We start from the raw sequence: 15,000 nt of genomic DNA, 5'->3' as shown, positions 1-15,000 counted from the left end.
CTGTTGCCAAATCTGTTGCCTCCAGAATACAACAAGAATTCCAGCTTGTCCAACAGTGCCAGCCCTTGGAAACCAAGCATGCTGCTACCTGGGACAGCAAGCTGACCTGGACTCTGCAAGATCCTTCCCCATGTGGGAAAGCCACCCTCTCCTCCACCCCCACTCTTATTAGAAATTTCTAGACCCAAGGATAGGTAGAATGATGACCATGTTCAGCTTGAAGCAGCTAGAAAAGCACGAGACCTTCGCCCATTGTCCTCTATAAAATAAAGGGTCTTAAGTCTGTAAGAAACAAGGACATAGTGAGTACCAAACCAGTAGAAAATCATTAATAACAAAGGGAAAATGTAATTAGAGGGTCTTAAGGGACATCCTGAAGGGGGAAAAATAGTCATCACCAGACAAAGGGAAAATGGGAGAAGGGAGTTAACAGTACTAACATACTTACAAATCACAATAGGGGCATTTAGATAATCGCGTTAGATCGTAACCAGTAATGGAGAAATGGGGGAGAAGGGGAGGGAAGGGGGAGCTAATCACATTACTATAAACCAGTTTTCTTCATCTACTTGGGGCGCACATTCTCCTGGCTGAGGGTGCGCCCAACTCTGCAGACTCGTGAATAAACACCTCGCTTTGCTGCTTAAATCCTGTGTCCCAGTTTTTATTGTGAACATTTCTCATAAGTTTAAGAAGGGGAATTATACAGGGGCTTAATTCCATACGGGCCTGGAAAAGTTTTGGTCCTAAGGTCGCAATATTGCCCTTTAAACACCCAGGACTCAAGGATTTGAATCCCCAAATAAAACCAGTGGGGAATGTGTGGAGCTTGAATTAGAGTAGAACATTTTTGAAAAAAACCCCAAGGTGACAGTTGCCCCCAAGCAGGTACAGAATGTTAGTTGCATGTATCAGGCAAACTCCCATAGTAACAGTTGCCCCCAAACAAGTGCAGAATGGTAGCTTTTCCGTTGCACGCATTAGCCAAGCATAGATACCCTTAGCCCTACCCCTGCTTCACAACGGTTGTGTTGTGCTACTACCCCAGCTAGCAACCCAGGACATAGGTTTATACTATATAAGCAGCTTTGTACTGAGGCTCGGGGCTACTCACTTGAATCCCTGCATGGAGTGAGAGTGGGTAGTCGCTGGCCAGCTAATAAAGGCTCTTTAAATTCTAATTTGGTTGTCTCCAGTCGTTTGGTTCTCGCACTTGGTCCACAACAAGGCCACAGTCAGGGATTTTAAAATAAGGCGGCAACCATTTTAGAGGAGGAGAGGAGATCCACACGGTTTGCAAGGAGGGCAGAGAAGGATACCATGCGGCTTGAAAAGGGCAAAGAGAGAATCATGCGTGATCCAGTGCAACATAGCACATGTTTTCCTGGACAGTTATATGGAGGCTGATGACATCATAACCCAGATCCTGAAGAAGACAGCTAGCAGATAGGGATGGGGAACTTCTGGGCACATTTTCTGGGTCCCATGGGAGAACAGGGCTCTGAGCTGAAGTGCTCACTTCCTCCCCAGGTTGGAATACTATAAATAAAAACCTGTTTTTCTCAACACTAGTTTACACCATGGCACCACATGAAAGAAACCCCTTTAGCTCTGTAACAGTTGTCCTTGTAAGAAGAGAAGAGACACAGAGGCACACAGGGGAGAATGCAAGGTGATGAAGAAGGCAAAGATTAGAGTAATGCAGCTGCAAGCCAAGGAATGCCAAGGATGGCCGGCAACACCAGAAGCTAAGAGAAATTACAGGACAGAATGTCCACTAGAGAGTTCAGAAAGAACATGACCCTGCAGCAGCTGGCACCTTTACTGAGGACTTCTAGACTCCAAAACTATAAGAGAGTACATTTATTCTGTTTTAGACCACCCAGTTTGTGGTGATTTGTTACAGCAATCAACTAATACAGGCCCTAGCAGAAAACAGATGGCACACTAAAATGAGGAAATAAGAAGAGTCTATAGGAACCATAAGCAAGAGTGTGGGTGAAATTGGTGGTTTCAACACATGACGATAACCATCTGGATCTAGTAAAGACTTTACCAAAGTGATACTCAGGGGGCAAAGGGAGGCAGTAGTTCCTAAAACCCGGAGAGAACAGCTAGGCTGTAGGAGAGGATTGTAGTCCTTGATGGAGGTGCACAGCTAACCCAAGAGAAGAGAGTAAAGACCCTGACCTCCCTCTCCCCCCTCTTCCATTGGCTGAACCCAATCAGAAGCCAGAGCAAGGACACCATTGATGCAGTTCTGACAGAATAGCCTCCTGGGACAGAGAGCAAAATGGAGATGGATGAAGAGGGAAACTTGAAGGGCCTCGGGAAACTATACCTGGAAAAACACAGTGAATGTGGTTTCAGCTACAACCTTCTGAGAGAACTAGTCAATACATTGGATGCTTTTTCTAAAAGGTAAGGCACCTAGGAGACAGAATCAATTAACATGACAAGATGGGACCTTGGCCACATTTCAGTGTTATCTACTTATACAGAATTCTTCAAATTATAGCAGTTTCTGATACTTTAAACTGCTAAGAGTGAAGGAGAGATACAGAGATGAATAGAGCATTAAAACCAGAGCTCTCATTGTCAGAACATGGAGGCAGCTACAATGCACACCTGGACTTTTGGTATATGCTAATCAACCTGGCCCTGGATTTCGCCATTCCCAAAGGATATGCTGATGGATTTAGCAGTTCCCAAAAATATGTTAATGAACTGAGCGCATTCCCAGGGAAAATGGTAATGACTCTAGCCTGTTATGTTAACTAACCTGGTGGGAAAGCAATGAGGTGTAAATGACCTACTGAATATGTTGATAAGCAAACTCACCCTCGCTGAAATGTGTGGTTGACAAGAATAAAAAGCACCTGCATCTTCTGATCCGTAGTCAGACGAGTTATCCATTGTGCCACTGGCCCCGTACTACAACAACGTGACCGTTAAACTATGTCTGTGGCATTATCAAAGATGTTTAATTTACAGGCAAGAAGAAGGTCAAATGCCTTGCAACTGGATGTCTTTCCGATAAGACAGTCCTACAGATTTAGAGACTTGTATGTGGGTTATGTTACATAAATTAACATGTGTTTTCTATTTTCAAAGGGCATAAGCCTACGATCTTATTACCTGAGTGATTGTCTGTACGTATAGGCCTCACTTAATCCTGTCTGCATTGCTGCCTCCTGAGACTCAATGGTTTGGCTGAACTAAGTGGCTGGGTTGGTGAAGAATGGGGTGGTCTGTGGGCTTCATTTTAAAACTGGTTTCTCTTTTCTGTCCTAAAGGCTTGGACAGAAAGAGCCCAGAGGCCTGAGAGGGGGGAAACCTAAACTATTTCCCTCAGCCCAAACTAAGTATAATGGGCAAAAGGGTCTCGGACAGGTGAGATGTACCTGGCACACCTTCCTCCAAAGAAGCCCTTCTTTTCCCTAATGTGGGACATTGAAAAATTAATACCTGTCTTTTGTCATCTAGTGGTTATGGATTAGATGATGTCCTTTAACCCTGTCGCCAAATCTATTGCCTCCAGAATGCAACAAGGATGCCAGCCTGTTAAATCAAGCATGCCATTGTCTGGGGACAGCCAACCAACCTGGAGTCTGCACAATCCTTCCCTATGTGGGAAGGCCACCCTCCCCTCCACACCCCCAGTCTTATTAGGGATTTCTGGACCCAAGGGTAGGTAGGACGATGACCATGTCCAGCTTGAAGCAGCTAGAGGAGCTCGACACCTTCGCCCATTGTCCATTATAAGATTATAAAGGGTCTTAAGTCTGAGAGGAAGGGATTGTTATTTTTTATTGTTAAAATAATTACTTAATTAATTAATTAATAATTATTTTTTAAAAAGAAGAAGAAGAATATATGAAAGGATGAGGCAGGAGAGCTTGTAGGTACGACCCATGGGCATGGACTTGGGGGGGGATTGTTGGGGGTGCTGGGCGGAGGGAAGCAAAGGGGAAAAAATTGGAACTATTGTAACAATATAATAAATAAAATATACTTAATAAATCTTTTTTAAAAAGCACCTGCAGAAGTATGGGTGGGACTCCTATGGCCCCACAAGAAGGACCAGGAGTCCCTGTTCCCCATTCCCATTCCCTGTTCCCTTGTTCCCCATTCCCCTTGTCCTATGGGCCCTTGTGTTGGTCCTGGTGTTGCCTCTCCCACCCGCCCCTGTCCCCCTTTTCCCTCAATAAACCAATTGCCTGATCCCACAGTGGTCTCTGGGTGATTTCTCAGAGCAAGGCTGCCCTGACACTTTGATATTTAATAATATCAAATATTAAAGCCTTTCTCCTGCTCATCTCCATTACTCCTCATAAAACAGGTTTTTTCCAGAGAACTCTGTTAATAAGGATTTCTTATTCCTGCTAACCAGATTATGTTAAACTAGTTTCTTGGTTTCCCCCATTAAAATGGGTCTTCAAGAGCCAAAAGAGTTCAGGGGAGTGGGGTTGGGCTTGGAGACCATGTCTCAGATCCCACCTGTCTGCTCCAAATATCCATGAAGGCCTTGCCTGAGTTTTGTTCCTGCTTCTGGAAAATGTTACATGCCTGTTCTTAACAATTCAGAACTCCATTTGCATTTTAGATTTAGGCTTTTTAAAAAAGGCTAGCATATTATCATGGAAATCATTCAGGTAATTTATTATAACATAAAAGGCAGAACTTTTAATATCTTAATGAAATAATGAGAATTGAAAAACTATGCCTTAGAATAGAGCAAATAACCAAATTCCAGTTAAAAACTCTTAGGATTGCTGTTTTAGTCTGTGACCCAACCATTTCCAAGGACAGAGCACTCAGAATTATCATAACAGTTCTGATACAAAACAAAACCATCCATCATGATCCCTTTCTTAAAGAAATTGGACTTTCGTTCTCATTAAATGTGAAAATGATGAAGTAGTGGCCTCCATGAAGAATGTAGAATGTTTTTCAATTAAGAGATACATTTGAGGGAGATGATTTTATTTATAGATGATCACGATCATATTAGCCAAATTAATGAATCCATTTTGGATTGGTTTCCAATAAATTATATTTTCATTTTTTTAAAATATTTTATTTATTTATTTTTAGAGAGACAGGAAGGAGAGAGAACGAGAGGAAGAGAAACATCAATGTGTGAGAGATACATCAATGTCTCGCAAAGCAGCATGTACCCCGACTGGGAATTGAACCAAAGACCTATTAGTTCTCAGACCAGCACTCAATCCACTGAGCCACACCAGCCAGGACCATATTTTCATATTTTAAGAATTCTCCGAAGCTTCCTCATCATGTTACAGAACCCTTAGGCTGCTCCAATTGAAACAGAACCCACGGGCTATTTAGTTAGGGGCCCGGTTGCCCGCCACCAGAATTATAACTCTCAATACCAGAGTTTAGTGAAAAGAAAAAGAATTGTTTATTTAATAGTTACATAGATTTAGATTATTTGCGGATTTCTGCCATTAAGTCTTATGTTCCTTAAAACACCCACAAACACACATCCTTGCCTCCCCCTACCAAACCAGGCTAGTTTTAGAAAAGTTAGAGATACCGTTTCCCTATTTTCTAAACACAATTCAACTTTACCAGTAGCTGCCAATTATTCAATTCTGATTGGGGAGGCCTTGTCTGTGTTAAGGTGCTCGCTAGCTTTTAATCCAGAACCTCATGGATTCTCGGCCTTTCCTTGTAAACTGCATGGAGTTTTTCCTTCTTAAAACTGCATGGTCCGAACCCTCCTCAAAACCACATGGTCAGACACAGTTAAAATGTCTGCCACTTGTTTTTAAATCCCTGACTGCATCCTGTGATGCAGTCAGCATGGTCCCCAGTTCTGACCATACACAGAACCTCATGCAGGCTCTGTGTGTTTTTTCCATACCATCCCATGGTCCAAGACCCCTCCCATCTCCTTGAGGCCTTGAAAGCATCCAAGCCATTTGTGTAACAAAGACACCAGCCACCAGCCACAGGCATGTGAAGGCATTCTGAAAGCTGCTTCCTTCTCCCCATCCCCCAGCCACAAGCTCTGGCAGTTTTTGGACACCCCCCTTTCTGAAACAATCATACAGATTTGCACACATTAAAATGGTTAGAGTTGGGATTTTTCTGACCAAAATAGATGAAAGATCACTGTTACAAAAAATAAATAATTATAATCATTACACTTACTAATAATTACTCAGCTTTTACCATGCCTGACTTATATGTATAGACTTGTTTCATCTCATAACAGCCCATAACAGTGGGGTGTATTCTATTATTATCCATTTTGCAGATGAAGCCTACTAAGTTCTACTAAGTGACAAGCCATGTTTGTCCACTATGTTTTTCATCCTTGGGGTTCAAGAGGGCTTTCACCCAACTTATTTAAAACAAAATCTAAGATTTGATTTTAAGAAGAGCTGTAGTTCAAGTATAAATGAAGAACCTGGATTACAATATTACCATGAGAATAAAAAAGGGGAACAGTTAACAATGAAGTTATATGTTCTCCTTAAATTGATTTGAAAAAGTAACACACTCCATATAAAAATACAAGTTTTTGTTTGTTTGATTGACTTTTAGAACTATATTAAGTAATTCTAAAGTTGGACAAATAAACATGTAAGAATACCAGTACAACTCTAAATAAAAAGAGCATTGAGGAAAGTCTACCCTAAGAGATTATGTCAAGAACTGGGAAGTTAGTCTGGCACAGTTACATGACGCTGGTAGAAGACACAAAGGGCTGGGTAAAGTCAAAGTGTCAGATATCTGGCCGAGCCAAGTTAATACAAAAAATTAACCATCACATTCCTTAAGTTTTTATCCCATGGTTTTAGCACTCACTGATAATTTTATCTTTAATCAATCATTATTATGATGGTTAAAAATGACAATATTCTAACTTTATTATTACATCCATATTTATTAGTGTCAGAACATGGAGGCAGCTAGAATGCACACCTGGACTTTTATACATGCTAATCAACCTGATCCTGGCTGGTGCTCCCAGAGGAAATACTGATGTTTTAGCCCAATATGTTAACTTACCTGGGGCAGTGGGGTTGGGGAAGCAATGAGTTGTAAATGACCTACTGAATATGTTGTTAAACAAATTCACTCTCACTGAAATGTGTGGTTGACAGGAATAAGAAAGGCACCTGCAGAAGTGCGGGTGGGACTCCTAAGCCTGCATGTAGGACTGGGAGTCTCCATTCCCCATTCCTAATTCCCCGTTCTTCATTCCCCTTGCTCCTACAGGCCCTCAAGTCGGTCCGGGGGGTTGCCTCTCCCTTCCACTTCTACCCTTTTTCCCTTCAATAAACCTGTTGCCTGCTGCCACAGAAGTCTCTGGGTGATTTCTCAGAGCAAGGTTACCCTGACAATTAGCTCTTTAAAAAATTAGAAAATTGCAGATAAAGCCAAGTTCTCCTACAACGCTTTCTGAGAGGTATAGTATATATACTTATTTTGATGTGTACATAGTTTCTTTTTTTCTAGTATTTAAAATCTTGTTTCATTTAGAACTTATTCTGAGTACATTATTCCATATGGAGGCAATTTAATTTTTTCCCAGCTTACTACCCTATCTTACTAATAGCTTTTGTTGAAAAGTCCGTGTTTTTTTTCCAATGACTTAACACTTCTATCAAATTCTTTTTTTTTCTAGAGATGCCCTCTGATATTTTATTCAATTTTGTTTTTTAAGTATATTTTATTGACTACATTGTTACAGTGGTCCTAATTTCTTTTCCCTTTGCTCCCCTCTTCCCAGTAACCCCCTTACCTCCAGCAATCCTACCCCCTTAGTTCATGTCCATGGGTCATGCATATAAGTTATTTGGCTTCACCCTTTCCTATATTATTCTTAACTTCTTCCTGCCTATTTTGTGCCAACCAATTATGCTTCTTAGTCCCTGCACCATTTCCTCATTAATCCCCCTTCCCCCTCACAGCTGATAATCCTCCAAATGATCCCCATATCTATAATTCTGTTCCTATTCTGGTTGTTTGCTTGGTTTGTTTTTGTTAATTTGGGGGGGGGGGCTCGGTTGTTGATAGTTGTGAGTTTGTTGTCATTTTAATGTTCATAGTGTTGATCTTCTTTTTCTTAAATAAGTCCCTTTAACATTTCATATAATAATGGTTATTGGTGATGATGAACTCATTTAGCTTTACCTTGTCTGAAAAACACTTTATCTGCCCTTCCACTCTAATGAACACTGGTGATAAAGATGCTCACAGTCTTGACAGATATGCTTAAGTACGGCAAACACATAAGGGAAGAAGTAAGTGAAGGCTACGCTAAATGAAACAAAGGAAAATCCACACAAAACCAATGGTGAAGGGAAGGAAACAGGGGTTCAAATCAATGATTTGGAACATAAGGAAGAAAAAAACAGTCAACCACTACAGAATGAGGAAACAAGAATTGAAAAAATGAGGAGAGGCTTAGGAACCTCTGGGACAACTTTAAACATGCCAACATCTGAACCATAGGCGTGTCAGAAGGAGAAAAGGAAGAATAAGAAATGGAAAACTTATGTGAGAAAATAATAAAGGAAAACTCTCAAAATTTGTGAGGGAAATAGACATACAAAACCAGGAAGCACAGAGAGTCTCAAACAAGCTAGACCCAAAGAGGACCACACCAAGACACATCATAATTAAAATATCAATGGTGAAAGATAAAGAGAAAATCTTAAAAGCAGCAAAAGAAAAACAGAGAATTACCTACAAAGGGGTTCCTATAATACCATCAGCTGATTTCTCAAAAGAAACTTTGCAGGCAAGAAGGAACTGGCAAGAAGTATTCAATGGATGAAAAGCAAGGACTTACAATCAAGATTACTCTATCCAGCAAAGCTATCATTTAGAATGTAAGAGCAGATAAAGTGCTTCTAGACAAAGTAAAGGTAAAGAAGTTCATCATTACCAAGCCATTATTATATGAAATGTCAAAGGGACTTACTTAAGAAAAAGATCAAATTTATGAACATTAAAATGACAACAAACTCACAACCAGCAATAACTGAATCTAAAAAATAAAAACAAAATCCAACTAAGCAAACCAGAATAGGAACAGAATCATAGATATGGGGATCATTTGGAGGATTATCAGCTGGGAAGTGGGAGAAATGGAGAAATGGTGCAGGGATTAAGAAGCATAATTATTTGGTACAAAATAGACAGGAAGAAGTTAAGAATAATATAGGAAAGGGTAAAGCCAAAGAACTTATATGACTGACCCATGGACATGAACTAAGGGGGGTGGGATTGCTGGAGGAAAGTGGGGTATTGGGCAGAGGGGAAGAAACAGAAAAAGAATTGGGACTACTGTAACAACATAATCAATAAAATATACTTAAAAAAGAAATGTTTGCGCTTTCTGTCATCCTGCCGCTGCCACCGCTGCTGCAGCCACCACACCATGTCCTTTCTGCCCCGGCTCTGTCCCTCCTACCTGTCTGAATGAGTCTTTCTTCTTTATAGCTTTGTTTGCTGGACTGCCACAGAACTCGATTTTTTGGAACTTCTCGTTGTCTCTAGTTTGAGATAGTTGTATTTCTTCATAGTTGTAGAGGGAAATGCAGTGCATGTGTCTAGGCCTCCATCTTAGCCGGAAATCTCAATTTCTTTTTCCACTTCTATCAAACTCTAATTCCCGCTTAACTTGGGTCTGTTTTTATCTTTATATTCTATCCCAATCTAAATGTCACTGTGAAGGTATTTTTTAGATCTGATTAATATTTAAGTCAATAGACTTTTAGTAAAGTAGCTTAACCTCTGTAATGTGGGAAAAGAAACAAATAAAAATATGTGTAGATATATAGTTATATCTGTATAGATAAATACTGAGATTAATTGATTTAAGAAATTGGCTCACACAATTGTGGAAGCTGTCAACTCTAAAGTCTGCAAGCATGAGACAGAATTTTCACTTCCTCGGGGGACCTCAGCCTTTTTCTCTTAAGGCCTTCAACTGTTTATTGTCAGGTTGGATGATGCCAACTCATATTACGGAGGTTAAGCTACTTTACTAAAAGTCTATTGACTTAAATATTAATCACATCTAAAAAATACCTTCACAGTGACATTTAGATTGAGATAGAATATAAAGATAAAAACAGACCCAAGTTTAGTGGGAATTAGAGTTTGATAGAAGTGGAAAAAGAAATTGAGACTTCCGGCTAAGATGGAGGCCTAGACAGACACACTGCATCTCCCTGATTAATACAATGGATTACAGACTATTACATATATCAAAGTATATCCCCACAATTAATTCATTAATTATAAAGGGAAAAAATGAAACTTTGCTGTTGACACCTAGAGGGTAATACCAATAATAGGATGAACTGATATTATGTGTCCCTTGATGAGATGTGGTAAGAATGATCCAATATCATCAATGTAGAAATCCTGCCAAAAATTAAAAATTCAATTCTAATCAAGAGGAAAGCTGACCGTAATCATGAGGAAACAATCAAAGCTAAAATGGAAGAATAATCTACAAAGCAAATGGCCTGTACTCTTCAAAATGTCAATATCATTGAAGAACAACAGCAAAAAATAAGCCTGAGGAACTAGTCCTGATTAAAGGAAAGTGAAGAGCCATGACAATTAAATACAAAGTGCAATCTGGATTATATCCTATATCAGAAAAAAAAAAATGCAATAAAGGATATTACTGAACAATTAGTTAGACAATAATATGGCATTATTATAAAATCTCCTGACTTTGATTAATTGTACATAGGTAGAGAATGTCTTTATTCTTATGAGAGACAGGAGAAAGAGGAGAGAGAATGAGAGCAAGAAAAAAATGTGTAAAAATGGTTAAAATTGCCGATAGGTATATGGAGTTCATTGTACTATTCTTGTAAGTTTATGATATCTGAGTTTTTTTTAAGAATAAAAAGTTTAAATTAAAAAACATAAGCATTATAAAATTTAAAATCAAATATTAACAAATCTGCTTTTAAGAGGCAGACATTGAGGATTTCCAATTCATTTAATTATATGGCAAATTTTTTTGAGCAGCCATTCTACTGTTCTAGGCATACAGTCAAGTAAGATATTGTAGCAGTGAGCTGTCCGCTTGCACTCCTGCAGCTATCTAATACAAATCCTCCTGGAGTCTTCACTCCCTATTTATCAATTAATCAGTATCAGTTCAAGGCCAGGTATTAGGTAGCTTGGTACAAGAGCTATTTTTTTAAATGTCTGTACTTGTAATATGTTCTTCTCCCTTTACCTGATGATTCCAAAGATTTCTTAAATTCCAGTTCATTTTGTCTTAAAGGTCTGATCAAGCTCATTTCTCTATTTAACAATATGGCAGCTGTGTCAGTGTTACAGGGTTTCAGACCGTGCAAATCAGGAGTACACCCAGCTCATCCTAGAAAGTTGGGGCTCAGCTCAGGAGGGAGCATGCAGTGAAAGAGACATAAGGTTAGATTCTGGAAGATGGAATTTGTTGTCAGAGAACTTGACATTGGGAAATAGGGGTGTAGCCACAAGCTCAGGGTTTCAGGGGTAGGCTTTGGGGCCCTTCAAGTCTTAGGGAACAAGGTAAAATCCCAGTCCTGAAGGAACCAAGTCTGCTGGAAAGAAGAACTTACAACAGGAGTGGAGACAAGCAGGTGCTAAAATGCTCCTACTGAACAGGGCACTGAGCTCCAAAAGGAAACACAGATATCCCTTTCTTGAGAAGGAAGAGGGGATCCATGTAAGATCAGCTGCAAGACTAATGTTATCATAAGATCTTGAGCTCACAACTTCTTCACCTATTTTGGTTACCATTTAACCTTTGCTTTCATTGTTCTTCACTCACCCCCACCCCACCTCACTCCACAACAATTTCCCCATAGGTCAGTCATTTAGAACTGTGTGCACTCAGCTTAAGTAAGGGTGTCCTCCAGGACTACAGATGTATTGAGTGTTTCTTTTGGCTGAATGGGAATAGATGAGTATTAAAATCAATATCCAGTTGATGTTGAAGCCAAGTTGCAAAGCTTGAACTCATCAAAGACTAAATGCATGAGCTACAAAAATAAATCTGGAATATCGTCAAGAATTATTTAATTATTATTGCAATGTTATCATTAAAAATTTTAGAAGTCAATTTTTAAATGTGACATTTCGGTGTAAAGACAATAATTTCTCTTGTCCAGATCCTGATGGTGCAGCAGCCCTCCGCCTTAGCCAGTGAATCCTAGTCACTTTCATTAGAGGAGTATCCCAACCAGCCATGAGCTGCCATACCACCACCACCATTATGATTCCTACAACCACTGCCACAACCACCATCACATGTGGCCCCACCAGTACCTGCAGCATGGAGCCAAGGGCAGCCGCAAGGCCCAGCCAAAGCCACTGAAACAAGAGCAGAAACATGACCTCCATAAGCACCAGGGCACACCAAAGAAGAAAACAAGCTATGGTGAATCAAATGGTAATGCTAAAGAAAAAGAAATTATCTGTAAAGGACATAGGTTCTGATGTAGCTACTAACCCTATTTCCAGGGTCCCCAATGGAAGCCAACAAGTTGTAGACAGTTACCTGAGGCAGACTGTAAAGGTCAGGACCTTAGGGAAAGCAGGTATTAAACCAGGAATTTCATTCAGAAAAACAGTATGGACAAAAAGCATGGGAAATCTTATAAAAATCTGTAGAGAATCAGTCTGTAGATAAGAGTGATTGTGTAGCAATTCCAAATGGTGTTTTAACAATTACTTCTGGCTATATTACTAATGGTTTTATGGACAAAGGAGCAGATAATAAGAGTAGTAAATCTGAGAGCAAATACACCATTCCTAAAAAAAGGAAAGCTAGGCACAATAGCGTCAAGGGTTGTGAAAACCTTAATTTAGTGCAGGACAAAATAATGCAGCAAGAGACCAGTGTCCCAACATTAAATAAGAGACTTGAAACTTTCAAGCCTGACTGCACTGAAGAAAAGGAAGCCAAGTAGGTTGTTCTAAGCCCATCTGGAAGTATGAACCTAAGCCTGGACTGGAGGAACACATTGAGGAAAACCTGCAGTGGAAAAACTCTGATATTAAATCTAGAGTGAGCAGCAAAAAGTTGAATGACTGGACCAAAGGAAAGCATGCTTCTGCTTTTCTCTCCCAAGAGGACTTGTGGACCCTTTTAAACCACCCCAAAATTTTCCAGTGGATAATGGTAGTGCTAAAATAAGTTAAGCAAGCAAAGTTAAGGAAAACCTCAACAAAACTGTATAGATCTCTTTTGTGTCACCATCCTCCTCATCATCTACTGGGGAAACATCCCAGTCTTCAAGTCAGTTATCCCAGGTCCCTATGTCAATGAGGAAAGCTGTTTCTAATAGGCCTGTTTTAGCAGAGACAGGTGCAAGTGCATATTCTCCAGGGAGTCAGCTAACAACTGCTGCTAATACACTAAAACCCATCTCTTCCGTGACTGATTCAGTTCTCCATAACATGAGTCCAACTTCAGCAACTGTTGAACAAATTAAGGCCAGCTTTTTATCTACCCTTCCAATATGCAAACTGCTGTTGAGTACAGCACAAGTAAATCTACCCTCTCAGACAGATCAGCAAAACCTGGGGGATGTCTCCCACAATCAGTGGGATTTATCATTTATAAATGAGCTCAGTGCTGGCCCTGAGACTGTTACTGGAAAGCCATCAGATCATATAGCAATACAGGTGACATTTCAAGGAAATATTCTGCCACTTTGATTTCACAGGTTGCTGAGATGATCCCCTTAGTAACTGAGCATCCTATGTTTCCCAAGGCTTATGAGCTGGAGGAATGGACTAGTCCTCAAGTTCTGGATGACATTCTAAAATCTGGGACTAATTAGAGTGGAGCCTTATCCTCGAAACTCAGTCATATAGGTGTCCTGCAAAGAGCAAACACCCAGAGTCAAGGTGCTTTAGTGTTTCTCTCAAAGGACTATGAGATAGAAAATCAAAGTCCTCTCGTGTCTCCTATAAACACTTTGTTAGGCTTCACCAAAGAACAGAGATACAGAGAGGCCTAGAAAAGAATGGTAGCTGAGGACTTTTTGACCTGAAGACTGCTATTGTATATCACACCAAAGAAACAGAGTTTGTTGGAATTTTCAGAAGCAAGATCCCAAAAAGATAATCACTTATAAAATGAAGCCATGGATAGACAGTCCAGGTCAGTGAAGGATCAGACTGCCATTTGTAACCTTCGGCAGCATTAGAGTCACCATTCATGGGCGATACAAGGCTTATATGCTACTAGATCTTCAACACAGTGGAGAAACCATAAGTAGAACTACAGGATTGTGTGTATATACATAGTTTTATAAATAGAGAGAATTATAGATACAGTGTGGGGCAAAAGTAGGTTTACAGATATGAGTGTGCAAAACAGTTTATTCTTTTATAATTTGTTAATTATACTATTTTCCATACAAACAACTGTAAACCTATGTTTGCCATACCCTGTATTATATATGTGTATATAAAACAATACCTGTATGTATAACGCCCTGGCTGGTTTGGCTCAGTGGATTGAGCGTCGGCCTGCGAGCTAAGTGTCGCTGGTTCGATCTTCCAGTCAGGGTACATCAGAGAAGGAAAACTCTGACTCCAAAAAACCTCCGCTGCCTTGCGGCATACCTCTTCAGGGGAAAGGCTAAGGGAGTAAACCCCGACAGAAAATCCGGAGCCGGAGTCCCTAAGGCGGTTTGACGTTGTAGTCAACACCGGCAACTCCTGCGGCACACCTGAAACCAAGCTGTATTGACTCCGTCTTTCCCTTGAACCCTTCAGCTGCGAAGAGAGGGGGGGTCTGCTGCATGGGCAACAGCAGACCCTCCATATCACCCTGCCCAGGCTCTGTAGCTTCAGCTTCACTGGAGAGGACACTCCAGCGTCATCGCAAGATGTCGATTCAACACGGGAGGAGACAGATACCGTGTCACTCCCGAGTTGGACTGCACAGCCATTCTCGGCGGTGCAGATAGACTCTTAAGAAGCTAC

At 40.4% G+C, this 15,000-nt stretch overlaps 1 pseudogene; it reads left to right on the top strand.

Moving 5' to 3' along the window:
- Positions 1-2,293: 2,293 nt before the first annotated feature.
- On the top strand, positions 2,294-14,178 carry LOC149996217 (FMR1-interacting protein NUFIP2 pseudogene; annotated as a pseudogene).
- Positions 14,179-15,000: the final 822 nt, after the last annotated feature.

The sequence above is a fragment of the Furipterus horrens genome, unplaced genomic scaffold (assembly GCF_987537825.1).
Source record: "Furipterus horrens unplaced genomic scaffold, mFurHor1.1.pri manual_scaffold_12, whole genome shotgun sequence".
Taxonomy (NCBI): domain Eukaryota; kingdom Metazoa; phylum Chordata; class Mammalia; order Chiroptera; family Furipteridae; genus Furipterus; species Furipterus horrens.
The sequence above is the reverse complement of the archived record's forward strand: the minus strand, read 5'-3'. Positions and strand labels throughout refer to the sequence as shown.